Source organism: Micropterus dolomieu, linkage group LG21 (assembly GCF_021292245.1).
Source record: "Micropterus dolomieu isolate WLL.071019.BEF.003 ecotype Adirondacks linkage group LG21, ASM2129224v1, whole genome shotgun sequence".
In the NCBI taxonomy this organism is placed as follows: domain Eukaryota; kingdom Metazoa; phylum Chordata; class Actinopteri; order Centrarchiformes; family Centrarchidae; genus Micropterus; species Micropterus dolomieu.
In genome coordinates, this window is record NC_060170.1 from 16,321,568 (window position 1) to 16,349,360 (window position 27,793).

The window sequence follows — 27,793 nt, forward strand, 5'->3', positions numbered from 1 at the left end:
CCACTCGCCATGTTTGGAGGAAGAAGAAGGATGAGTACAACCCCAAGAACACCATCCCAACCTTGAAGCATGCAGGTGGTAACATCATTCTTTGGGGTTGCTTTTCTGCAAAGGGGACAGGACGACTACACCGTATTGTGGGGAGGTTGGATGGGGCCACGAAATCTTGGCCAACAACCTCCTTCCCTCAGAAAGAGCACTTAAGATGGGTCGTGGCTGGGTCTTCCAGCATGACAACCACCTGAAACACACAACCAGGGCAACTAAGGAGTGGCTCCGTCAGAAGCATCTCAAGGTCCTGGAGTGGCCTAGCCAGTCTCCAGCCCTGAACCCAATAGAAAATCTTTGGAGGGAGCTGAAAGATCTGGAGAAGGTCTGTATGAAGGAGTGGGCCAAAATCCCTGCTGCAGTGTGTGCAAACCTGGTCAAGAACTACAGGAAACGTATGATCTCTGTAATTTCAAACAAAGGTTTCTGTACCAAATATTAAGTTCTGCTTTTCTGATGTATCAAATACTTATGTCATGCAATAAATAATAATTATTATAAATTAAATAATTAATTATTTAAAAATCATACAATGTGATTTTCAGGATTTTTGTTTTAGATTCCATCTCTCACAGTTGAAGTGTACCTATGATAAAAATGACAGACCTCTACATGCTTAGTAATTAGGAAAACCTGCAAAATCAGCAGTGTATCAAATACTTGTTCTCCCCACTGTATATCAGCCTTTGGTTAGGCCACTGACACTTGCATGAAAGAAAATTCTGTACAAAATGAACAAAATGTTAATGTGAAATTCTTGTGGGTTTTATGCAATTTATATCAACATTTCTCCAAAGGTAAGAGGGACAGCACCTCCTTCAGCCACTGTATAAATTAGATGAATTTATTAGTTTACTAAATTTTGTACAAGACAAGCGAGACATGGGAGTCCCTGGATGTCACAGAAGAAACTGCACACACCTACCACCGCAGAAACTCTAACAGCAGCCACTGGCCACTGTCTCTAGATTGCATAAAACCCACCCCTTTCTGATTGTTGTGGACTTGACTGTTTGCTTCTTACTGGTCCCCAGCACCATGCCGTGTTGCTCTTTGTTTAAGTTAACCTGGCACTATGTATAGCCAGCCACATTTGTTAAGCTTTAAAATAATTTGTTAAATTACTTTTGTTAATAAAACTCCTTTTCTAGTAAACCCTTAAGTGTGGTTTCCTCTATTTGCTGTAGCCTCTGAACCGGGCCATAACATAGTAGTCTCACAAACACCCAAATGAACTGTTGGGTGCACAACATCATCTATAATACTTAAGTCTAGCAATAAACTCAACATCCTGCAGTTGTTTTGCAGCTCTTGGCGCGCACCGATGTCCAATCCAGAGTTGTAGTTACGTGACGAGAGGTTGTCAAATGTTATTTCTCTAATCTCAATCATGCTGCAACCTCTGGGTCGAAAGTGAATCCATGCAGACTGAACTTAAAGCTGCATTCTCTCTAACGGCCAGCAGGGGGCGAGTTCCATTAGAAATAATGGTAAAATGTTGCTACTTCTTAGCTGATTTATTACCTCAGTAAACACTTTTAAATGAGTTTATAGTCTCATTCGCTAGTTTCAAGTCTTCTTCAACACATCATGATGTTCATTGAGTAAATTACTGTCCTATTTAGGGGAAAATAGACAATAATGCAGCGTACGATTTTGGATGGGACTACCTTGTGATTGACAGGTCGCTACCATGGCAACCTGTTCATCAGGATAAAGGCGACTCGTGTCCGCTTCTGTGTACATTTTTCATAAATTGCTGTCAGCAGGAGAGCACGTCATGTTTGAGTCTGTTAGTATGTTTTGTTTTAAAAGTAAACTGTTTTGTTAACCTTTTTATAATTTTAACTGATTACATTTTTGTTTTGTTTTTCTATATCCAGGATGTATTTAATAAACGATTAAACACTTTTGGAAGGAGGGACAGTAAAAATTGTCTTCGGGCCAGTAAGTTTCAAACCCACTGGCCCAGTTGCAAAAAAATTTAACATTGAGCCCTGAGGATACACACATCATTGACCCAATGCAGTATCAATCAGAACACACTCTTGAGGAGTTGTCTTTCAATATCATATGAGTCCTTTTTCAAAATCTTAGTCAATAGATGTCCAATGTCCACATCTTTGCTAGATCACTTATAAATACACAATTAGTGAGTTGTTACGTTTTATTAAATCATGTAATGGTTGACTAAGCCAAATACTCATTTTTCCAGGAATGGCCCAACTCCACACTAACAGTGATATACAGTATTGTACCGTCACAAGCGAAGGATGCACATTAAAAGGTAAGAACTTCTCTTTCACGTCCTGAAGCATTTGCAAATGAACATGTAAGCAATAACCAATGAGTATAAAACTACACTATCGTTTGACTTCTTTGCCTTGAACTGGTTTGGTATACAAATATCAATAAATGAATCAATTTTGCCATTTCTCTGTGTGTTATACCTTGGCAATGGAATCAAGGTAGAAAAGTCCTTTTTTGTTTGTTTTTTGAAGCAAAGGTTAAATGTAGTGACACAGAGTCTAATTGAAAGCACGTTTATCTGTGAAGAAATCTGAAAAACTGACTTTTGTGCAGTCTATAGCTTTCACCAGGACCAATAATTAGCTCTTTTTCTGCTCAGTTTGTTAAGTAAATTAACTCCACTATGTGCTATATGAATCTGACAACATCTTAGATGGACTGTGTGGTGATATGTTTTACCTCTGGGTAAAAGCTACTTCTGCTAACGCAGAGTAGCATATAGCATTAGCTCCTTAGCCTGAGTTAACTCGGTCGTGTCAAACTAGGCGGGAATGGTTTCAGCAACCAGTCACCTCAGCTCCACCCACGTACCACCTCTTTGCCCATTTTTGGTTATCCGGGAGTGACAGCCAGCTCACACACTATGTCCATTGTGTTATACAGTCTATGCTCCAGACTAACTTACCTTACTAGGAGCACCGTAGACCCTAACTGAAAATTTTAGGGGCACAGGCGCGTACACCTTAAATCAACCTGGAATACAATTTTTCGCATGTTCCCCATTTTAACTGTATCTGTCTTGACAAAATGTATGTTTTAAGCTGCTGTTGTGCTTCACTAAGGTGTTGTGTTAAAACTGTGCAGTGCCAGTTGCCTCAGCAAACTTGGTTTTCTCCACATCTTGTGGACCACATCTAGTGCAGTAGATACAGTTTGTGTTTGTGTTATTGCTAAATCTAGCACAATAATACAGGCCAAGAACCACCAGACCACTCATTTTGTGGACTAATCCTATTTGCTGCTGTAACCGGTACCGAATTAGGTATATATCTGACCACTATGTTCACCTGGGAAGAAACTGATCCACATTACAAAATACAAACATTTGGGTCTGACCATTAAAGTAACACTTTAATAGTTTTCAAGGTGGCTATGGGTGCACCCCGAGAAACAGCCTACACCAAGCTTAGCGCACACAAATGTACAAGGGTAGACACAAAAAACAATTAGCCTACACTTTCAAAAAAGAGAATGGGATATACAGAGTTTGCTCAAATGGTTTTCCTTATATACAAGCATCCATCATATCAAAAGTATAAAAAAGTCACACACACACACACACACACACACAGTGAACTTGAACATAAACTACAACAATGAAAGTAATTAGGCCTATTAGGCATCCAAAAAGATCTCCTATAGCCTGCAAAAAACAGCTGTCTTTCAATAATTTCTGTAAGATATATTTTAATGTTTTCTTGCCTATAGAGAAAATACAGCACCGCTCAGAAGTAACTGCCATGGTTACCACCCATAGAGCGGCTGGTGTTTACTCGCGGAGCGCCTGTCTGTCTGCCTGTTCACATGAGGACCGCAGTGAGACACCGCGGATCCAAGAGGGTACGCTGAAAAGGTTGGTTGACTTCTTACGAACAAAAGCGAGTGAAGTTGACGTGGCCACCCCGCACTCACACACATTGGCCAACTCTGTCAGACTTGCTCCCACCTCGTTTTTCAACACAAAATTTAAAAAAGAATGTCGTCAAATTTAAAGGTCTATAGTGAGTTTAGTTGTAAAAAAAAAAAATGCTTGCACTGTGGGATAGATTTTGAATATGCATAAAGTTTTGAACATTAAAGAAAAACTTGCTGAAACACAAGGGCTATTAAAGTCCAGGGATTTATAAATGAAATCATATATCACTGAAAGTGAAAAGGTGCCACATGCACATTTAAAGAGGTTACCTCATCAAACAAAAGCCACAGAAGAGAAGGGTAGACTATATCATGCGTACATGTGTTGAATGAGCTGGGATGATGTTAAACAGTTGATCTGCAGGAGAAGACGTATCTGAAAGTAACACAGAATGGCTCAATTATACACTGCTCAAAAAAAATAAAGGAAACAACACAATGTAACTCCAAGTCAATCACACTCCTGTGAAATCAAACTGTCCACTTAGGAAGCAACACTGATTGACAATCAATTTCACATGCTGTTGTGCAAATGGAATAGACAACAGGTGGAAATTATAGGCAATTAGCAAGACACCCCCAATAAAGGAGTGGTTCTGCAGGTGGTGACCACAGACCACTTCTCAGTTCCTATGCTTCCTGGCTGATGTTTTGGTCACTTTTGAATGCTGGCAGTGCTCTCACTCTAGTGGTAGCATGAGACGAAGTCTACAGCCCACACAAGTGGCTCAGGTAGTGCAGCTCATCCAGGATGGCACATCAATGCGAGCTGTGGTAAGAAGATTTGCTGTGTCTGTCAGCGTAGTGTCCAGAGCATGGAGGCGCTACCAGGAGACAGGCCAGTACATCAGGAGATGTGGAGGAGGCCGTAGGAGGGCAACAACCCAGCAGCAGGACCGCTACCTCCGCCTTTGTGCAAGGAGGAGCACTGCCAGAGCCCTGCAAAATGACCTCCAGCAGGCCACAAATGTGCATGTGTCTGCTCAAACGGTCAGAAACAGACTCCATGAGGGTGGTATGAGGGCCCAACGTCCACAGGTGGGGGTTGTGCTTACAGCCCAACACCGTGCAGGACGTTTGGCATTTGCCAAAGAAAGAAAGAACACCAAGATTGGCAAATTCGCCACTGGCGCCCTGTGCTCTTCACAGATGAAAGCATTTCACACTGAGCACATGTGACAGACGTGACAGAGTCTGGAGACGCCGTGGAGAACGTTCTGCTGCCTGCAACATCCTCCGGCATGCCCGGTTTGGCGGTGGGTCAGTAATGGTGTGGGGTGGCATTTCTTTGGGGGGCCGCACAGCCCTCCATGTGCTCGCCAGAGGTAGCCTGACTGCCATTAGGTACCGAGATGAGATCCTCAGACCCCTTGTGAGACCATATGCTGGTGCGGTTGGCCCTGGGTTCTTCCTAATGCAAGACAATGCTAGACCTCATGTGGCTGGAGTGTGTCAGCAGTTCCTGCAAGAGGAAGGCATTGATGTTATGAACTGGCCCGCCCGATCCCCAGACCTGAATCCACAGACTGTCCAGGAGTTGGCGGATGCTTTAGTCCAGGTCTGGGAGGAGATCCCTCAGGAGACCATCTGCCACCTCATCAGGAGCATGCCCAGATGTTGTAGGGAGGTCATACAGGCACGTGGAGGCCACACACACTTTGATTTTGAGTGTGACTCCAAATCCAGACCTCCATGGGTTGATAAATTTCATCCATTGATACTTTTTATGAGATTTTGTTGTCAGCACATTCAACTATGTAAAGAAAGGAGTATTTAATGAGATTATTTAATTCATTCAGATCTAGGATGTGTTATTTTAGTGTTCCCTTTATTTTTTTGAGTAGTGTATTTTCAGATTTTTAATTGTCACCTGAATTTCGTGTTTCCCTTTACATAAATAAAATACATTTCCACTATAAATTGATCACAAAAGGCAGAAATTTGTACAGAAAAGTTTTTGGGGGGTGGACGTTCAGAACTCCACTTAATGTGTCCACCCTCCGATGTTGAAACAAAACTTACTCCCTTGAGCCACTGAACTGTAATGCAGACACCACTCATCTTTAAGCAGCCTCCAGGGATCATGGAGCAACTGGTCTTTAAAGTCAAAGTCAGAGGATACAGAAGCAGGAAACAACTGCTGATGAAAGATAAAGAGGGATAAAAGATAAGTAGAAGTCGTTTGACAGGCTCACCTTGGGTCTGATAGGCATGACATCGAAGGCATATCCAAGACAGTTTAAAATGGTTTTTGACAACATTTGACAACCTTAAATCCACCACGTTTTTTGGTTGGGACAGGGTGTAGCATAACGTAAAACTTTGAATAATAGCCCGGGCTTTTATTTGCTAAAAATCACTGAATTGACCCTGCCTTTATTTGGGACAGGCCTTTAATTCTTTTTGCACAAGACTGAAACTACTATGAACACATTCGGACTTAACGAGCACTTCAAAATTAACCTGAGTCAGCACTTTTTTAAACTTTTCCTCTCTTGTAGCCATGCAGGTTACACCGGTAAATCTAGAAGAATTAGAATTTGGGTCTTGTTGTTTCCGTTAAATGAACTTAACAGTGGTATTGTGGAGAATCTAACCGATCTAACAATGTTCAGCGTGTCCATACTGACATATTGATCATACGTTTAAACATTAATGTTTGTATTAACTAAATCTAAGCAGCTTAGAAGCAGCTAAAGCGGGCGACCCCGCGAGGTTTAAGAGGTTTTACACATCCAAAGAACTTCTATAAAAACCAGACCAGGCGTTTAATTAAGGCAGGCGTTTATTTGTCAAAACGTGTTCCCACACTAGGCCAGTAAAGGAGGTAGGCGGCAATTTGTTGAAGTTTTACAGGATTTGTTAAAATTCTTCTCTTAATCGCTTTCCTCATTAAATCAAAGCTGTTGACATGTGTCTTTATTAACTGAACGTGCAGGGCACTGGACACAGGCTGCAGCCAACATATGTCTATATAAAGTGTCTGACAACAAACAATCTTATTGGTATTTCTTTTAGAAAATGAGCATAGCAAAAGTATGTGGATTAAGATCATAGAATATTACTGCAAGAGAAGAATGGTGAGAAAGAAAGGGCTGGTTTAGCCACATTAAACCAGTAAGATGAGGAGACATGACTTGACACATGAGTTTGCTGACCTTTGACATGTCATCAAAACCGATTCTGTCATGTAGAAAATCACCCACAGAACGTCCTAAACCGAGCAGCTGAAAACAACCACACATGTCAGGGCCCAACAATAACGGTGGCCCAATGGCCCAGGGCCAGTAAAAAGTAACATCGGGACTGTTGAACTAGCAACTCACTGGCCCAATCGGGCCAGTACAAAAACATTAGTAGGCTATTAATAAAACAAAAATAATTGCCTTAGAAACTCAACATCCTGCAGTTGTTTGGAAGCTTTTGGCGCACACCGTTGGCTAATTAACAGTTGTAGTGACGTGACAATTGATTGTCAAATGTGATTTCTCTCATCTCAATCAATCGGCAACCTCTGGGTCTGACAGTGAAACCATACTGACGGAACTTAAAACTGCATTCTCTACAACGGCCAGCAGGGGGCGAGTCCGCTGGTTGCAAATAGAAGTCCGGTTCCATTAGAATAAATAGTAAAATGATGCAACTTCTCATCTGAATTATTACCTCAGTAAACACTTTCATGAGTTTATGGTCTCGGTCACTAGTTTCAAGTCTTCAACACAAAATGATGTTTATTTAGTAAATTATGGTCCTATTTGGGTGGAAATAGACCAGAAAGCAGCATATGCTTTAGGGTGGGACTGCCTTGTGATTGACATGTTGCTACCATGGCGACCTGTCAGTAAGGACAGAGGTGACTTGTATCCGCAGCTCTGTGTACATTTTTTTTAAATTAAATTGCTGTCAGCAAGAGAGAGAGCACGTCATGTCTGAGTCTGTTAGTTAAAATTATAAAAAAGTTAACAACTAAACTGTGACTACATTTTACTTTATTTTTTTTATATCCAGGATGTATTTAATAAACAATTAAACATGTTAACAGAATGACATAACTTACACGTCTTTGGTTTTGTTGTAACACTGATAAATAAATTTTGGAGGGAGGGACAGTAAAAATTGTCTTGGGGCCAGTAAGTTTCAAACCCACTGGCCTCTCTCAATTTTTCTAAGATAAATGGCCATCAGGTTCATGCGACTGGTTTTGTTTCTGGTTAGGAACCCATACATCTTGTTTATTACAGCCATGTGTAACACCAACTACTGACGTAACTACGCTTGCCGCAGCCCGTTTTATTTGCTCTAAACCAGCTGATGGAAACGCACGTTTCGCAGTGTCTTTTTCTTTGGCGACATTTCAAAAGTACGCTTAAAATTCGCATGACAATTAGATGAAAACATGGCTATTCGTTCTTATTAAGTATACATGTGTATACTTAAGAATGTAAAGGCAAGGTTGATCGTATTGCTTTATAGACAATGTTCTGCTGCATGAACAAGGAAATTTACTTTACAATTGTGGATTTCCTGATAGGACCAGTCTGCCTAGGTGAAATCATCATATAAATGCAATACCGGGAGGTAAAAATACAGATGACCAGTGTTTCCCCTAGGATGGAGTTGTAGCAGCGGAGGTGAAGCAAAATTTTTGTCTGAATACAAAACTCCAACACAACATGTCTCAGCATCATTGCTCTTTGGTGGTGGTCGTGGTCGAGGGGGTTTGGGGGTCATCTCGGGCCTTTATTTTCACCATATCTCTGAACAAATAGTTGGAAAAGCTAGAGCAGATAATAAATAACACCCAAAGATCAGTCTACTGGGGAGGAACTACAACCTATAGATTTGGGGAAAGTAATTTAGTTGGTTGTGATGCTCCACAGTGATTTTACATTTATGGCACAGCATGTTCTGGGCATAACCCCTAAGCCATAACGGCAGGAAAACCCTGTTACTATGACCTCAGAATCATTATAGATACGACTGTTCATGTTTGCCTTTTGTGTCTTCATTTAACAGCCTTTGACATTTATCTGTATAGACATTAAAATAAAAAAAATAGGCAACATGAGAAATGACCTCCCTTCTCAGGTGCATTTTATTTGCACATTCAAATCCGAAGAGAAACGTTTCCTCATTAGCTTAAAAAGGACTAGTTTGCATCACTAATTTGCTATACTAACCTCAGCTCTTCCATGGTCAGCACCATCCCTTCTTTTCCTAACAACCACATTTTCAGACTCACCTGAAAAATAGTTTAAGATACCTGTCTGTAGGCTACAGGACAGAGCTGTAGGTAGGGATGAAACAGTATGAAAATTTCATATCACGATTATAGTGACCAAAATGATCACGGTTATCAGTATTATAACAGTATTGAAAAATGTGCCGAAAAAGATTAAAATGTACTGATACACACACTGAAACCATTTCAACAAGTTTTAGATTGAAAACTACAAATACAATTGCCATTTTGTTTTGCACATACATTTTGTAAACATATGAAAATCATCAAGTGTGCATTATCAAGATTTTATATTAAATAGGTAATACAATGACCCCGTGCACAATTACATGAAAACAAATAAGTCTTTAGAAGACAGTGATAGTAACTGCATTGAGTCCAACAACTGACATAAATACAGAGGAGTTTGTAGCGTTTCTAGATATGCTGTTTAGTTGACTAAACTGCGTAACATGTTATGTGCAGTGGTCGAATAGACTCTGCCGACAAACGATGCACACAGCAGCAGAACAACGTGTAGTGTTTTGACGAGCAGCAACACAGAGCTTCAGGTCACACGCTGTTAGCAAGTCAGAGAGACAAACCAAAGCTAAAAGTTAACTCACCCTCTGTTCACTATAAGGTCATTTTCTTCAATCAAGTTTCCCTCAGCGCTCTCATAAAAATTAAAATACGACCGGACTTCAGAGTGACTGAAAAATCTCTGCAGCGTTGTCTTCCCCCGTGTTTTTTTTGCCAAACAAACCCACGTTGCATTCTGCGCATGCACCTTCTGGGAGTGGCTGGACAGTGTTCGCCGTGAGATTATAGTAGCACGGTTAACCATATCCGGTTATCATGGTAATTAAAATGTGTACGGTAATAATAATCGTCGGGAATTTTACCATGGTTTACCGTAAAACCGGTAATCGCTTCATCCCTAGCTGTAGGCTATGCCAGTTTACTCTCAGATCGTAACTGATGTTCTCAACATTGGACAAGTAGGCAGTAATAAAATACAGCTACCAGTTACTTTCTATAAATTGAGCTAATGTTAAGTTACATAGCAGCCTACTGTAGAAGCTTCCCTGCTCAGCTGCGCAGTCTGAAGGGGAGGGGAGATGTTAGCTAGCGCTAACAGGCTTCACTTTTCCAGCAGCTGGGGAAACAACAGACAGACTTTTCTTGGTCTTGAGTAACTGACCCACTGTAACCGACACAGTACATTTACTGCCAGAATATTTTCCTCCGCTTGCGTTCACCATCACTTTCTGCCGCTCGGCCAACACTCGCTACGCACCTCCCGATTCGGAGTTACGTTGCTCTTATAACAGCACCTGTCACATAGATGTGAGGAGAGGAAGTTAGCCAAGCATTAGTATGAGTATTGCTGTACTCGGACAGTGCGAGTGAAAACATTTGTAGCGCATAGTTTAATGATTGTGGGAAATTTTAGCAGCGGCGGTCATGATTCAGCAGAGGAGCTCCTGAATACATATAGGGGAAACACTAGATGACATTCACAATTACTTGACACTATTTATTTGAGCAATAGAATGAGCGTAATTTAAACAGCATAGAAACACTTTGTCTGCCAACATGGATGAATGTGATGAGTATGAGGATTGATGTGTGCGTGAGGAGCAACAGCCTACAGGCACAAACACGGCCCCCCAATGAGTGATGACTTTCAAACAGCAGCCTCAGACACTGCAGGCTACAGGATTCATGGGCTCAGCCTGGACACTTACCAACAATGTCAAGTTTATTATACTGACGCTTTCATCAACCACTAAGTGTTGACGGAAACTGGTATTTATTTTTGGTGATGGACACGCCTTATTTTTTGTTGGTGGTTTGGTTGGTTTAATTAGGATGAGCTCTTAATTCAGCACTCTAGTGATAGTCATGAAGCATTTTATTACTAAACATTTGTGACTTAGGCCCATTACTGTCCATAAACAGAAAGACACTGGCAGGGCACTAGGGAGTAGTGGGATGAAGTGTGTGTGCAATGAGAGAAAAAAATCACTAGTTATAAGAGGGTTGACTATATAGCTAACAACAAACTTACAAGATTTAGGATGACGAAAGCACAACACTCACCAGCAGCATTCAGTTTCCGGCCGATCTGATCACACAAATGGGATTTTCTGTCTCTGTTATGTTTCTGTCTGACATATCAAAGCTCAGGATAAACAGACATGACCAGAAAAGGCAGGACAAGCTTTTCCTCCTTTTTTTGCTACCAGGGTGACAAGTCCCGCCCCACTTAATATATGAATGGTTGCCAGCAGCTTTTTGAAAAGTTCAGAGAGAAGTTCAGCGCTTGGAGCAGCCGCACAAGTTGGGAGGGCTCTGAAAATGCACAACATTTTCCCTGGGTTGCCACATACACTTTCTCCAAATTGGAAAAAAAACAAACAAAAAAAAAAAACACACAACAACTTTGGGATCTGGTGCTTTGTAAATGACTAAAAGTGAATTATTTCTAATGTTAGCCATTATTTGCAGGAGTCACTACTACATTCGCCAGTTAAGAGCTACTCATAGCCTTAAAATATTTTGTAAATGCAGCCGAAATCCTGTTTATTTATAAATGCTGATCAGAATACGTCCCAAATGCTTTTCTTTGAAGATATTTCATACAGACCCAGGGGCAGACCCTGAATATGCAAGAGGGATTATACTTTCACAAGGCCTCGGGATACACCAAAGAGATGGTTGGGGACAAGGAGATGTGGGCTACCTTGCTTAACCTGCTGCAACCATAACACTCCAGAGTTAGCGGGATTCGCGTGTCACATCAGATAACTGCAGTTACAAAATACAACCATCAGTCTGTGAAATATCTTTTACAACTACAATACCTCAGTACCTGCATGCCTCTACAGATAATTGATTTATTTGGATTGTATTTAAATAAAGATTTTCCTCTATAATGAGAGGTGAGGAGCACTAGATTAGAGTATGAGATAGTGGGCTGCCTCTGCATTATGAACGTAAACGAATCTACTTCAAACATTTGACATTATGGTGCATTTTATATAGAAACTAAAATGGTTAGAGCAACACAATTCTATCAGGCAGTTTAAAGAGACTGAACTATGCTATAGAGACAGCACTGAAAATGTTATTCAGCTTCAGCTCATCACCCGGGCCTAGATATGAGTCACATTTCCTCTACAGTAAAGATGCAATTCCAACTCATTAGTGTGACACTCAGACTTAAACGCTGCTAATCTTACAACAGTTACCTTCACCCACTGTTCAATTCTCAGTCACACTCTGGTAAATAAACACAAATACAGGCCTGTCAAATAAGTATATTTTCAACTTCGAATTGACTTTCGCTGAGCTCGATTTTGCCGGTTGTGTTTAAACGTGTTTGTTTACATAATAATGTCACCAACATTTAAGCCAACACGATGCCAGAACAAACAGCGGGGGTTTTCCCTACCAATATTAAGACTTTAATAGCACCTAAGCAAAATGAACCAAAAAAAAAAGAAAAAAATACTATGCTGAAACTTTTTGTTTCACCGTGGGCGTGGCTCAGGCAGCGCTCACACACACACACTACAGTGTTGCCAAATTGCATACTTTCTCGCTAGATTTAGCAACTCTTCAGACACTCTTAGTGGCTTAATTTCTAAAAAGCGACTAGCGACAAATTTAGTGACCTATTCAGACAATCCTGGAAAAGGCAAGAAATATTATAAAAACAACAGAAATAATAACTGTCCTCAGATCTTCTGCCAACAGCGCCGGGGTCCTGCCCTCTCTGGCAGGACTGAGCTTCTCTCTCACTTTCTCCAGATCTCTCGAATAGGATGTTCCTTTATCTTATCTTAAATATGTAAATAGTTATAGATTTAAATAGAAAAACTTTTTATTCAAAATACACAATGCTTCTATAGTGAGGTTGTGATTACTTAGCTAAAGATTTCTCTATCTACCTTATCTCTCCCTTGCTGCGACTGACACAACCCCAATGCTTTATGCAAATGACCACGATGAAATGTGATGCAAATGACTGGTCTCAAAATGACAATTACACTGTTTACAGCATTTAATGTTTGGACAATATATCGTACAAAAAAAGTAGTTAACTTGACAGGCCTACATAAACACAACACAGTTCAACAGCTTAAATGCATCTCTGTCTGCTAATTCCCCTATAGAGTCAAGGCCCAGTGGTGCAGATGCAAGTTGTAAACTCACATTTATTTATTTAATTTTTTCTGTGCTCTGGTAGAGACTGACAGGGTGCACGGCTTATAAAATTAGATTATAAAAAGGCGATATACACAAATACCATGGGGAACCAAGCTAGTATGGCCCCCCGGGCAATATTGACTCACTTTCTGTAGATCATGCACAAGGTCTTATGGTCTCACTCGTGCTCTCTCTGTCTTTCTCTCTCACTTACACACACAGTCACTCTCAAAAGACTTCTCAGGCAAAGAGTGTTTACTTTGATAATAGCAGTGTTTCACTCTCTTGACATCTGCTGACTAGTACTGGCAGGGTTCCAGCCCTGCTCTGTGCTATATTTTATTGACTGTGGAAGTTGTTTTAATTGTAGGGCTGTGACATATTTGAGGATTGATGACTTCTGGCTGTTTAGTTAGCATAATCAATCCACTGGCTGCGGAGACACAAGTGTGTTCAACCAGGCTACAAGTTAATTTTATGGGGAGCGATTGTTTGCAGCACAACATGTAAATTTTGTTGGTTCTTGTCTGGCAACAATGCGACTGGATGTATGGCTTGGGGCATTCACTCTGGGAACCCAAGAGTTTAGAACAATATATTATACAGTGTACTTGTCTATCGGCGAATCCATCAGTTGATTTATGCACAGCACTCTTATCGTGAACTGATCAGCATGTCGCTCAGAATGCAAGCACAACATGAGGGTTTAACAGAGATTACAAGTGAAATTGATTTTGTGGAGCAAACACTTGTTTTAAGAGTTCTTAAAAGTTGAAGTTTGTTTATGGAATACGTGACAACAGCACAGCCCAGGAATCAGGTCTAGCTTTCTGTTAAAATGGGACGCAAGTTTTTATTTTAATGGTATTCAATGACTAGATTTTTGACTAGGGCTGAAACGATTCAATTAAATCGATAAAATCGATTAATAAAATTCCTCGATGCAATTTCTTTGCATCAATGCTTCTTTTAATCCATATAACCATACAGCACAGTGTTTCACACGGACATTACTGTCACACATCACGCTTACACTGTGAACACGACTTGATAATAATGGTGCCGTTTGCAAAGGAGGAAGAGAGAGAAAATAGCGAGGGACAAAGAAGAAGTGTCCAAACTATGGGATCATTTAAAGCTAAGGAAAATAACTAATGTCAACGTCCATCCACCGTAAAACGAAACTCGTTGCCTCGGCAACAGACAAGGTAACAGTAACAGCAGCTTCAGCATTTAACTGAAATCATGATTGATTGTTGAGTTGAAGCCAAAGTAAGTCGCAGTCCTCAGCTGAAAATGTGCACACGTGCGTTTTTTGTTCTCCTTTTTGGGCCGTGAGTTGTAACCTCACAGTCAAGAGTTAACTGGGTGTCAGGGAGCTGCACCTTTTAACTCACCTCCAGCTCTCTCTGTACCTCAGATAATCCCTGCTACCTGCGTGTGCTAATCCATCCCTTCACCCAGATTCTTTGTCTTTATAATTGCTCTCTTTATAATAAACAGCGTTTTCGTGTGCAGGATCGCTCATTTTCTGTTTCACATTTCATGTGTGTTTTCCTGACAAAACGTGGTTTGCAGACCAGCATCCGGTGACACTGCCGCTGTCAGCTCGTGTAGTGTGTGACCCCCTGTCACCGATCAGTCACGTAGTGTGAACGCCACAACGCCTTCAAGACTGCCATCACAATACGGCAAGTTGTGTAGTGTGAACGGCACGGCCATCGGCCAACGCTGAAAGTCGTGTAGTCTGCACGAGCCTTTAGTATAACTTGTAGCTTGTATAACTTGCAGCTGTCTGGTTGTTGGTCTGATGTTTGCTGTATGACACACTATGAATTTCCGAAAAAGGACTAATAAATATCTATCACCTATAAACGTGCATAGGGGTGGAACACATCGATGAATCGTTGAAATAATCTATTAGAAGCTTCAAATACTAAAATAATTGTTAGCTGCAGCCCTAGATTTGACATGAAAAATATTCAGACATATTCCTTAGCAAACCCCCTTAAAATTTGAAATCCTTAACATACAATGCAGTATTATGCAGGTTTACAAGTGAGGTGCAACCACTGTGTTTTTTCCTCAGTCGATAACCCTGATTTGTCTAATGTGTGAAGAAGAAGAATGACACTGTAGGATGAAAGCACAAACGGTATAGGGGAGGGTAGCAAACTAGTCATCAGGAAACCTGAACAGCAAATAGCACAGGTTGTATGAATAAATAATCGGCTTAACAACATTTTAAATACTGTATTATAATCTTACCTCTTTGATTTTCACTCTTATTCATCAACAACTTTGGGGAAGGTTCTCTTTGGCTGGCCTAAGATAAAACTTTTAAATCCTCACATTTAAATTTGATCCCATTATACACAGATTTTATTCAGTCAACTAGCATCCACACACTTCAGGAAACTTTATCTTAGCTCTCCCAGTCTTTCTTTGCAGACACAAAAATCCAGTCTGATCAGCCAAACCACTTCCAGAGGTGGTCAGGGACGCATTCTGACCACTGATCACATTGAACACAACTGTAAATGCAAATGGTTTGTCATACAACAACTACCAGGACGCAAATACATACTAGTCACAGTCTTCCACAAATAAAATCATAAGTTTGACAGCGCATAGTGTGTCCATACAGTGTTGTGCATGAATGCACTTTACAATCTTCTTGCCTCTTTGTGATCAACATTTCATAAGTAATTTCCTTTTTGTTAACCTCATTGATTTGTCTGAGATTGACCACTCATACCAAGTACTCTGATGACATGAAATGAGTCAAGGATGTCACTTTGTGTTGAAAAGAGGTGGAGACATAGGGGTTCAGATTAGGGGTGTGACGATACACTTAGCTCAAATGCATAATTCACAATATTGGGTTCACAAGAACAAGACAGGATGATATTTTAACACCATTTTGATGAAATCTTCAATGCTAAAATATATAAATGGGGGTCTGGGGGTCCTCATGAAAATTTTGAGCATTAATTTCCTGCATTCTGGAGACATTTTCTCCACCAATTTATGGTGGAAATGTCTTTATTTATATAAAGTGAAACAGAAAATTCAGGTGACTATTAATTCAAACGGAATATAATGCAGTAATCAGCAGCCTGTTTCTTGTTGCAAGCCATTTTTTAGAACATATTTAACAAATGCTTAGAAAAAAGTGACGGAGACATGTCCCCAATGTACATGACACCTATGAAATGAATACAATATTTGTCGCACCAAGAACTCTTATGGTGTGAAACCAAAATTACTAAAGAAATTGTGCCGTATGAGTTGTTACAATTAGTTACACCTTGGCTAGATAAGGTAACGTAAATGCCAGTTGCTTCAGTAATTATTCATCCTGTTCCGTTTTTGCATCTAAAGGCTTCTTGAAAATAAGTATTATATAGTATTGGCTTGAAAGCAGCAGGGACAGTGGGCTCCAGTTTGTTTTTTCCTGTCCCGGTGATCAGCACATCCATTTCCATTCACATAACGTTACCCTACAACAGTGGCGCACAGACACCGTCCTCATCTCATATACAACGGTCTCTCCATTGCTGTTCCAGCATTCTCTGACCAGTAACCTGCAGGCGGGTCTTCCAGCTCCACTGTTCCACTGAGTCAGTCCCCATACTGTGACTGACTCACACGCCGCTCCGCTTGTTATGCTAAACTCAGCACCACTACCAGACTCGTCCGGCAACTTGTCCATATCTCTGGCCTTCTGAACTTCAGTCACTTGCCCATTCTGAGGCGACCAGCTAACGTTAGCAGCACATCAGAGACGTTTTGTTTTCTTTCCCAACAACTGACTAAATCATGCCAGAGCTAGGATGCCAGAGCTTGTGCACTGCGAACACTCCAAACACAGTTTGGAAAAATTTAAGACCTTTGAAAATGAAATTTACTACCTTTAAGGACTTATTTTTGGAATATGAAATTTAAGACTTTAATACCCCGCAGGTACCCTGAACAAGAAAAAGGGTCCATATCTGGTCTTTATTTTGCACCCGTTTCATTGATCTAGGGCTGAAACGATTCATCATTTAAATCGATTAATTGGATAACTAAAAAGAACTGACGCAAGTTCTTTGCATCATCGCCACCAAGCCAAAGTACTTCTTAAACGATGCATCGATTAAATAATCTGTAGAAGCTTTGAGTAATAAAGTCATCGTTAATATTTAGTAGACACTCAGCCTGGCCCTATCCTGGACAGAGGTTCCATGACAGATATGCTTTATATCCCTGCATCTTGTTCTACAGTGCCAAAGAGAATAGGAAGTGCACTATAAATTTTGCATGAATGACCCTCTCGTACAGGATACTTTCAACAGAATCCTGACATCAGGGCCAGCATTGGAGGGTTTTTTTATGCTGAAAACTTATAAAAAGTTGTGTGAAGTCTACAGAGACTCTGGTATCAAGTGGCCTTGAACACATATTAACTCCTGAAAACATCATATTATCACGTGTGGCCTTGAAAGCAATTAACCCAGGAGTTGTAGAGCTGGAATATTTCCTTTGCGATGGCACAAACATACACCGTTGCAGGGCCCTTCACTAGCCTTCCCCAAGGAGTACATGTGCTTCGAAAATGAAAAATGTTAGAAGCACACAAAGAAATTTAGGAGAGCATTGAAAGGTTTATTATTTTATTATTGTTTTTAGAGTTTATTAAGAAACAGTTTATTACATACATATTTATACTTCGTGTGTGTTCCTTTTCCTCGGGTGCAATTATGATGTGAAAACCAGGAGGAGGACTATGTCATTGGAAGACTAGTATTTGGACACACGGAGTCGGCCTTAAATTATTGACATAACTTTTTAATATACTGATCAGTCATCAAAGTGGTGAGTTAAAACACTTATAATAGAAAACTGTGATTGTCACATTGCAGCTTGTGGGACTTATTGAACCAGGGACGGATACACGATACACCAGCACCACCCATACCAAACTTAATGTAAACAAGATTACTGAACAATATTTACAACAATCGCTTCAGTAAAATAGAATCAGGGGAATGTGTTTATTTTAGGAGGAGGCTGGCTAGAAGGAGCACATATTTGCACAATGGCATTGGCGTTCTGGCTCTGGCTAAATCTACTTCTGTCTACTGCAGATGCACTATCCTGTCATGTTTGCTTAGTACAGACACAGGAAAAACAAGCATTTAAACCTAGACGCACAATACCAGGCAGAGCAAGTCTTTTTGGTGAATTTATTAATAAAGAAACAAAAGGAGGCAAGCCAGGGTCAAAAAACAAAAGAGCAGTCCAAACATGAGGCAAACACATCCACAGGGTGCAGGAAAGATCCAAGAATCCAAATAAAAAAAAACCAATAAAACAGACACAGGCAAAATCCAAAGAGACAGTCAACAGACGCTTAATAGGAGACGAAGATGAAGACAAAAGACAATAAATGACAAAGGGAAAACACTGACTTAAATATAAAGACTTCACTAGACCTCTGAAGGTGTATTGTGGTATCTGACAAATTTGTGAGGTGGGGCTTCCATTAATGGGACTTGTTTGTCCAGCACATCCCACAGATGCTCGATTGGAATAAGATGTGGGGAATTTGGAGGCCAAGTCAAAACCTGGAACTCGTCGTGTTCATGAAACCATTCGTGAACCATTTTGTGGCAGGGAGTATTTTCCTGCTGAAAGGGGCCACTGCTGGCTGTTAGAGAGAACGCAGTTTTAAGTTCCGTCTGCATGGTTTCACCTTCAGACCCAGAGGTTGCCGCATGATTGAGATTGATCGGGTAAATAATTATTATAATAATTATTAATTAACAATTTTATAGTAGATAGCTTTTCACAACGTTTATATATTTTCCCCTAACTCATAACAATTCACAAAACTCTTTTTTTTAAGGGAGTTTGGGACGGATTAGCTGTCGCATCACGCAATGACAGGAGAACCGTTTTCTCTTCTTTAAAAAGTGTGAAATTGTCCGGTGTTGTCTAATCTTGCTTTCTCGGCAGCAACACATTCTCCAGCTGGGAACGTCGCCATGAGCTATGCATCGTTTATGATTGTAAAGTCAGGGCGCATCTGGAATATGAACACGGCCGTTATGTATCATAAATGTGCTACTCAGCGCAAGTAAAAATCAATCAAATTGTCCAAGGCAAACTGTATAGAAAACGTTAGAGCTCATAGCGTGAAGTAACACGGCTTTAATGGGAAGCTAGCTCGCTACCTAGCTCGCTAACTAGCTTACCGAGAGGAGTCTTCATCCACAGAGTAAGAACGTTACGCGCCTCCTCTTCAGATGCTCCGGCGTTTCCAGGAAAGCTCAGCTTTGCAGACGCTGCAGTTAACAACCTTTTTGGCTGAGTGAAGAGTGAAGTGCTTCCACTCTCTGGAGGTTTTAGGTGGTGAAGGTGTTTCTGCAGCGCTGATGTTGTTTTAGTAACTTTACTGTTCACATCGCTTTAGTCCGTTAAGCTGACGGTGTCGGTACGGCCCGATGACGTCATGACCGAATCGATTATTAAATTCGTTGGCAACGAATGTAATAATCGATTTTTGTCGACTACGTCGATTAGTTGTTGCACCCCTATTCCGCTTCTGAAACATCAACTTTAAGTACAAAATGTTCACTTGCTGCCTAATCCAGTACATCGCAACCCACTGACAGGTGCCATGATTACGAGTCAGTGCAATTCACCTGTCAGTGGTCATAATGTTATGGTCAAATCTATATCTATAGATTACCACTAGTGTATCAATAATTAAAGTTGGACAAAACAGAATTTTGAGGATTGTTTTCATTCATTAAATCTTTGTGCAAGAAAAATGGTCTACATTGGTGGTTAGTCTCTAAAGTGTTCTAAGTGCTAAGTACTAACTTGTTAACAATGATAACCATTCATTCATAAAAATTAGTTTGTTATGCATGACCAGGCTGTCATTGGTCTGTTCACAAAAAGTGACACTGACGAGCGCATCGACTTTATCAGTTTAACATGTTTCAACAAAAGACAACCAATGTAGCTAAATGGCCTTTTCCCTGTCGTCTTCCCAAACGTCAGTTTGCATATATGTATTTTTAGGGGCCTATACGAGAGAAATAATTGCACTGTAGAGCGCTGCCTCTCTGAGACACACATGGACACTGAGGCCTTTAACACCACATGGTGTGTGTTGGCGAGAATGGCGTAATTAAGCGCAACCATGACCTTTCATCCATTTGTCATATTAAAAATACCTAAATAAATTCAGCTGGTTTACATGCTGTAACCTGCAAAGCACTAATAAGGTTTTACTACAGTGAAACATCACAGAATCCAATACTGTCAAATATAGCTAGTGGTGCAGTCATCCACTCAGGAATGCCGATTTGTATACCAGCTGCACCGTCCTGATTGGTGGATCCTGCATATTAATGCTCATTCTGGTAGTTATCATTCTGCACTGTCTGACAGCAGGCAGTGCTCAGCAGAGCTGGCAGTGCTCGGAGACTTGGCTCTGTCTGACAGGGTTCTAGCATGCCTGGTCTATTTGCTGGCAACAAGCAACCCTGAGGGCTTTATCAGCCAGGGACACTCACAGGGAATCGGCCCCAATAACAAATTTATTTAAACCATTAACACACAATACATGCAAATCGATCTGGACACCAATGTGAAAGAAGAAATCTCTAATTTATCGCATGCTGCATTGACAAAGTTGTGATGATGTCTGGTTTATTCCGATATTACATTTTTGACGTGTAAAACTGACTTCAACTGTGTTGGCTCTGTGTTAAGCAGCCTTTCTAACTGTCGCTGTCACTTTTTGCCACTCCCTCTCTCTCATTCGCTCCACCACTCACTTGCACACATTCCGCTGCTCTTATAACAGCAGTTGTCACGTAACTTAGATGTCCTTTGATGAATGAGGAGAGGAAGTTAGCAAACCATGTCTTGCCGTGCTCGCACAGTGGGTGAAAATTAGTAATTCCCCATTGACGAGTGAAATTTTAGTAGCAGCGGTCATTATTCAGCAGCGGTAATGTGCCAAATATAGGGGAACAGTGTCTCCGTAATGCGGACGACAACATTACTTTATCAATTAACATTTAGATAATCGTTTTCTTTTAAATAAGTTGAGCTGGGCAACAATTAAAATTTTTAATTGCGATTAATTGCATGATTTTCTTGTGATTAATCGCATTGTTATGCGCAAAACTGAATAATGAATTCTAAAGAAGTGTATTGTACACTGTTAATTTAAATGTAATGTTATTTACACAAAAGTGCAATAACATGTGGTTTGCAAACACTTAGGTAAAATAAGGTGATTTTAGCAGCAGTATTCCTTTTAAACCAGTGGTTCTCAACCTTTTTTGGGCCAGCGGCCCCCTACCCATTTTCCAGGTCCCTTACCAACCCCATCAAGAAGATGTTGGCTATTCGCCCTGATAATTGTTGATGATCATTAGGCTATTCTGCTCCAATTCATGGTAGAAACTATTTTTATATACAGGGAAACAACACACAAAATTGAGGTGAAAGGTGACAATTCAACATATAATAGACTGGAATATAATGCAGTAAAGCTCTCAGGCATTCTTTATTGCTTTTAAATAAGTTACTCTTGTAGATCAACTTTAATATTGTCCCTGCTGAGTTAACACACATGATTTAGTATTCCATCCTCTTTTGTGTCTTGTTTGGGGATTTAACCTCTATAAAAGTTGTCTAAGACACATTTTCATCTCAGTGATAAATTAATTAATTTTAATTCAGTTATTTACTGGATTTTAATAACTCATTTGTTTTAGCAGGGACCAGCAGGGGGAACAGACTGATTCTTACTGCTGAATCATTAATAGCTGCAAGCATGGAGGCCTGGGGCTAACTGTGAAAGTGTCTTATTATAATAATAATAATAATAATAATAATAATCATCATCAGTAGCCATTTTGCTACAATTACACTTCACACAACAGCTGCAACTGTGTTTGCGACCTGACCTTTCTTTTCTCCATGAGGGGTAAGTTGCGTGGCGCTGTGGAGAGCCCCAAGCTGCAGTAGTGCATGGATTATGCTTAATATTCATCCAGCCAATGATTACGAACCGTGAGAGGGAGGGGGGCAGACCAGGGACAGGAGATCGCGGAGCGACTGGCTCGCTGTGGACAGTCAGATAGAGATAAAATAAATGATAGAGAAATATAGAATTTTAATGTCAATAAAAGCATGCTGTCATTTTAGAGACCAAAATATCACAAATCATGCTTTTAGGGGAGCTGATGTCTTATCAAAGGGAGCTAAGAATGCTCCCCTTGATAAGAAGTCAAGGGGAGCAGTAGTTCGCACCCTGCGCTTGAGCACTATCTGGTGTCTTATCAGGTGCTGGGCGCTGGATGAAGTTGCTTTCAGGAGAAGTCCCGACAGCAGAGTATCCCTCTTGTAAATGTGTAACCACTGCAATGAAAAGGAGTTCAGGGTGTATCCCTCAGGCAAACACTTTTCCACGATAATACCAAGAAAGAGAGCATCCATTTTCTAGGGCTGGACCCGAATATTCGACCGATGGGTACACATTCGATTTTCAATTTTGAGATTCGATTATTGCTCCCCCCTACAATATGAAGCCGGTCCCATTTATTTTAATATTGACCACAAATCAGAGTATGTTTCAGGGCCGGATTATCTATGATTGACAAGTCGTTACCATGGCGACCTGTCAATCAGGCTAGAGCCGACTCGTACCCTCGGAACTGTGTAAATTTAACCAGCACCACTGAAAAAGCTTATTAGGAGTTGGCTGTTCACTTTCTTTGGTGAGTACATTTAAAGGCTGTTGTTCGCTAGACAAAGTTATCAGCTCTGTTAAAATGACAGTTAACGTGAGTTACAGTTGCACCTAGCTAAGCAAGCTAAGCTAGCTAGCTCCGCACACGGCCGTGAGCTCCGCCGTATCGTCACTTCCGGGCACTTCCTTGTTGCAAAAACTCGACATGGTGGCGCCCTATCGGCCAAACTCGAGGCTTCAAAACGGTGGTCCACAAACCAACAGGTGACGTCACGATGACTACGTCCATTTCTTATATACAGTCTACGGTGAGAACACTTTAAACTGTGTGATGACAGCAGTAGTGTGGAAGTTATGGCGTTTTATTAATTTTACAATTGCTTAATTTCTTCACAGATCAAAACAGTCAAACTTCCTTCATTTTAAAATTAATCTGTAAACTGTAGGCTGGAAACAAACAACATAATGAACACATCTAAATAATTACATTAGGCCAATTGTATAAGAAGAGCATTTAGTAGGATTTAATAAAAGTTAAAAGTGAATTTTGCATAATAACGTGTTAGATTTAGTTCCGCTTCTGGAAACACCGCTCATCCCGTCTGCTCTCCATCTGGACCCCCGCCCAGCTAAACTATTCCCGGATTCGGCTCTAGACCTCCTCGGATCAGACTCTCTCACTCTGGACTCTCAGCTACGGTTCCCCCTGCTCTGTACAGCAGCCACTAACCGGGTTCGGCACGCATCTATTTTCACTCTGCCTCAGTCTTCACCTGCTCAATATCTGATCCTTTTAACCTGCAATAAATCATCCTCTTATCTAACTCCTCCCTTTCTTAGTCCTGCACTTGGGTCTGCTAGCCTTGCCATAAAAAAGTTAAAAATAGAGTTTTGGTAATCACTTAGTTAGCCTATAACAATCGCCATAACGGGACTGCTGAAAAAATACACCGTCTCACACAGTTGCAGTGGGGTAAACTGGCTTTAATGTTGCAGACCACAGTTTTTGATGAAAGAGCATCCCGGCAAATTAGATGTAGGCCTATCAGGTTAAGTTATGTAGCCTACAATTTTAACTTAAGTTCCTCCTGTGACCCATGATTTGACATTTGACTGTATGTGTATTCAGAACCAGTGAGAAAAACTGCGTTAACGTAAGATAAATTGTTAACTCATTAATTAATTTAACACTAACACGATAACAGGTTAACGAGCCCAGCCCTAAAAATAAATAAACCCAGCTTTATAATTGAGCATATTTGCAGTACAAACCTTGTCAATGAACTGAGGGCAAAAAAACATTCAAAAACAAAATAACCGTTCAATAATTGAGGTAAAATGTTCAATTAATCAGGATTTTGATTTTAGGTGAAATCGTCTAGCCCTAGTGTGATTTGACAAGCCAAATAACCTTTAACCACACTAAATATGGAGGTTTGTACTTTTTTGTAGTTCTCAACCACATCAATTGACAAAAATCAATTAATCTTAAAGAAAAAACACTTAACAGTTCCCAGTGACATAAGAAACATTTTGTGACACCTTTGTCGCTTTGTCGTCATTTCCCCCTTCACTATAGTTAGAAACATTTATTTCTTCCTTACCATTGCCAGTAGGGGTTTCCTGATTTTACTACTGTGTTATTCCAGTTCTTCTGAAGCTTTATCGTCTTCATCATGTCAGTGGGTGTTTATTTGTGTATATTTACCCAGCTGGATTGATGGGAGTGATGGCTAATCAATCTCAAAGTGTAAATGCACATTTCTGGTAGATATTATTTGCCACACTGTCATATCTTCCCAGGGTTGTAAAAGCCTATCTCATAGTATCATACACCTCCGTGCAGTGTTGGTGTCTGACAGGCTTAAAGTTTCATGGATGTGTTACCAACACTGCCAATCATATCTCACCAGTACCTGAAGCAACACACACCCACCAACAGCCCCTTGCATTGTTTAAAACGCAGGGCTGTTTTCGTCTGCACTCCTACTGACTTTGCATTCCAGCAAAAGTTGAGCTATGTTCAATTACCGTGTCGACACGAAGACACTAACACGAACGTGAACACGTGGCAAATGCATACAATTTACTCTTGATGGAAAACATGAGCCATCGGGGCAGTGAAAGCCGATACAATGCAACGGTAGAGTGGATTTTATACGCAACCCCATTTCACTGTTTGAACAAGCATCTGGTTCTTTGAACTTCTATTCCATTTGTTCAGAGACCTCCTCTGACCCGTCCAAATAAATAAACCGCTGTTTACCTTTTCTATACACAAAGCATTTTTTGTCACACAATAATGCATCGTGAAGTGCTGTGCCCTGCAAAATGAAATGTATTTGGTGGCAGGTTGAGAACGTATTTTGTTTTGATTGATTAAGAGCCCTCTTCAACTCTAAACATCATGTTCTTGTAATTGGTGGGACTAGAAAAATGCATTTCTCTAATAGTCTTACTCCAAAAGGCTCCCAGACAATTAGGATAATAGGTTAGGTTTATATTTCATGTTTTATGTTGTCTGCTTCAAACTTTTACTCTGGTAACTAAGAGAACAATAACTTAGAGAAAGGAAATGATTGTTAAACAGTGTTTTGTCCATTTCATGACTTGCAGTATATCAGTGTGCCTTGTAGCATTTACTTTTCTTTCTCACATTCATTCATTTCCCAAATAGGTGTGAAAAAGAACCCACTAATACATCATCTAATACAGCAACACACTGAATAATTCAAAGTAGGGGTGGCAAATAAACAATGACAATAATAGCAATATATTCCTGGACAGCAATATAACAGATGTTAAATAAATGTTCAGTTTGATTCAATTTTAATCACAAATGAATTGGCATTTTATTTTTCTATTAAGATATCTAATTTGTTGAGGAAAAGGGATTGAAAAATGATTTTACTTAGTTTGAAAAAATATTTTATCATAATTGTTTTGAAAGTTTTACCTCAGATTTGTTATAGTGGTCATATTAAGCTCATATTCAGGTTCCATCCATCCATCCATCGTCAACCGCTTATCCTGCGTACAGGGTCACAGGTCATTTAGTGGTTGTACCAGAATAGGTTTACATGGTTTAATTTTCAAAAAACACCATATTTTTTAAGTGATCCACTGTTTGGCAAGTGTTTGTCACATTTTGACCACAAAGAAAAGTTTAAAACCACAATTAAACATCTGGTTTCTTCAACTTTCACTCAGGAGTAAATTTCAGCATTTAAATTTGAAATAAATAATGATTTGATATTTATCGTGATAATTATCAATACAGAATGATATGAAATGTTTTACTGTGATAACATTTTTGGCCACATAACCCATATATTTTTTAAATAATTGTTTTTTGTTGTTTAAATACTGCATGAACTTGTCTTGTTTACATCTGTGATATACGGTAATAACAGCATCCCAATTTTACCTCTTACCTTAACAGCTGAAAATACTTGACAAATAAGTCAAAAAGTGTAGAATGCTTTGGGTTGTTTACTCAAAATCACAATTTAATTCAGTCTATTAAGTAGAACCTGCCAGAAACAGTTTTAGCCATGTCAGCTTATGGCTTTTATTAAGCTGTCAATTTGTTGTTTGGCTGCAGCATTTGAGTTAATTCTACCAAGCATACACTATTTTAAGGCTTCCTGTTGTAAGCCTGGCATCTTATTGACTGGGTGCTTCTATAGCCTAAAGCCTTTTGACAGTTGTCAACACTGTTGCAAATTTTAATATGAAACAAAATCAATGTGTCATTCACTTTCACATCCCATTTTAGGGACAACCGTCAAGGCTGGAGGATGGTGTTGCACTGTATTACAGAAAACCTAAAATGAATATGTGACTACTATTTTTCGTTGTCCTTGTATGAAAGCAGTTGTATGAATTTATATATTTCTTAATCAAACTGGACAGGACTAAAATGTATTTTGTTTCAGTGTAATCACAGAAAGGTTTATTCTATCTATTTCTAGATACATTGTCTGTCTTTTTTAAAAATCATATTTTTTGTTCTTGACTGGCTGCATGCTGACATACGACGAGTTTACCTCCATGATGCGAGTCGCCAGCTAGGGCTGGACAATTCATTGAAAAGTAAGTCTGGTATTTTGGTTATCTATAAATATTTTCCCTACAGTGTATGTTCATGTTCTTTCCATCGTCACTTTCTGACGGTCGCTCTCTCTCATTTGCTCCACTACTCATTCGCTACGAACACACATTGCCCACTCCTTCAAAGACCTGACGTTAACTCCACTGCTCTTATAACAGCAGCTGTCATGTAACCAGGGGTGGAAATTAACACCCGCCAAGCGCCAAATGCGGGTAGATTGTGTTTGGCGACTAAATGTTGGAAGGCTACCCGCAACATTGGCGGGTAAACGTATTTGGTACGATATCGCCATAAAATATCTCTTTGACGGTACCCAACAGCGGATCAGAGTATAATGACCTGGATACCATATTGTGCCAGACAGATTTTACTTTAACAAGAGAGTATTAAAATACTCCTTTGTCTGTTTTATTATTTATTTAATTATGTATTGATTTGTCACCGGGCCGGACAGGGGGGCAGACACGGGGATGGGGGGGCA

At 40.1% G+C, this 27,793-nt stretch overlaps 1 protein-coding gene across 8 annotated transcripts in view; it reads right to left on the reverse strand.

Annotated features, from left to right (window-relative positions):
- The window catches only part of gpat2 (glycerol-3-phosphate acyltransferase 2, mitochondrial), a 170,596-nt gene that overhangs the window by 71,095 nt on the left and 71,708 nt on the right, over nucleotides 1-27,793 (reverse strand). The window contains exons 1-2 of one of the 8 annotated variants that reach the window (XM_046035168.1): nucleotides 22,760-22,867; nucleotides 22,414-22,572 (exon numbers count right to left, since the gene is read on the reverse strand). The exons of 6 other annotated variants lie outside the window; for them this stretch is intronic. The gene's annotated coding sequence lies outside the window, so the exon portion shown is untranslated. Of the gene's footprint in view, nucleotides 1-4,263; nucleotides 4,286-22,413; nucleotides 22,573-22,759; nucleotides 22,868-27,793 lie in introns of those variants that run through there. One more of the 8 variants, XM_046035169.1, reaches the window with a different exon arrangement.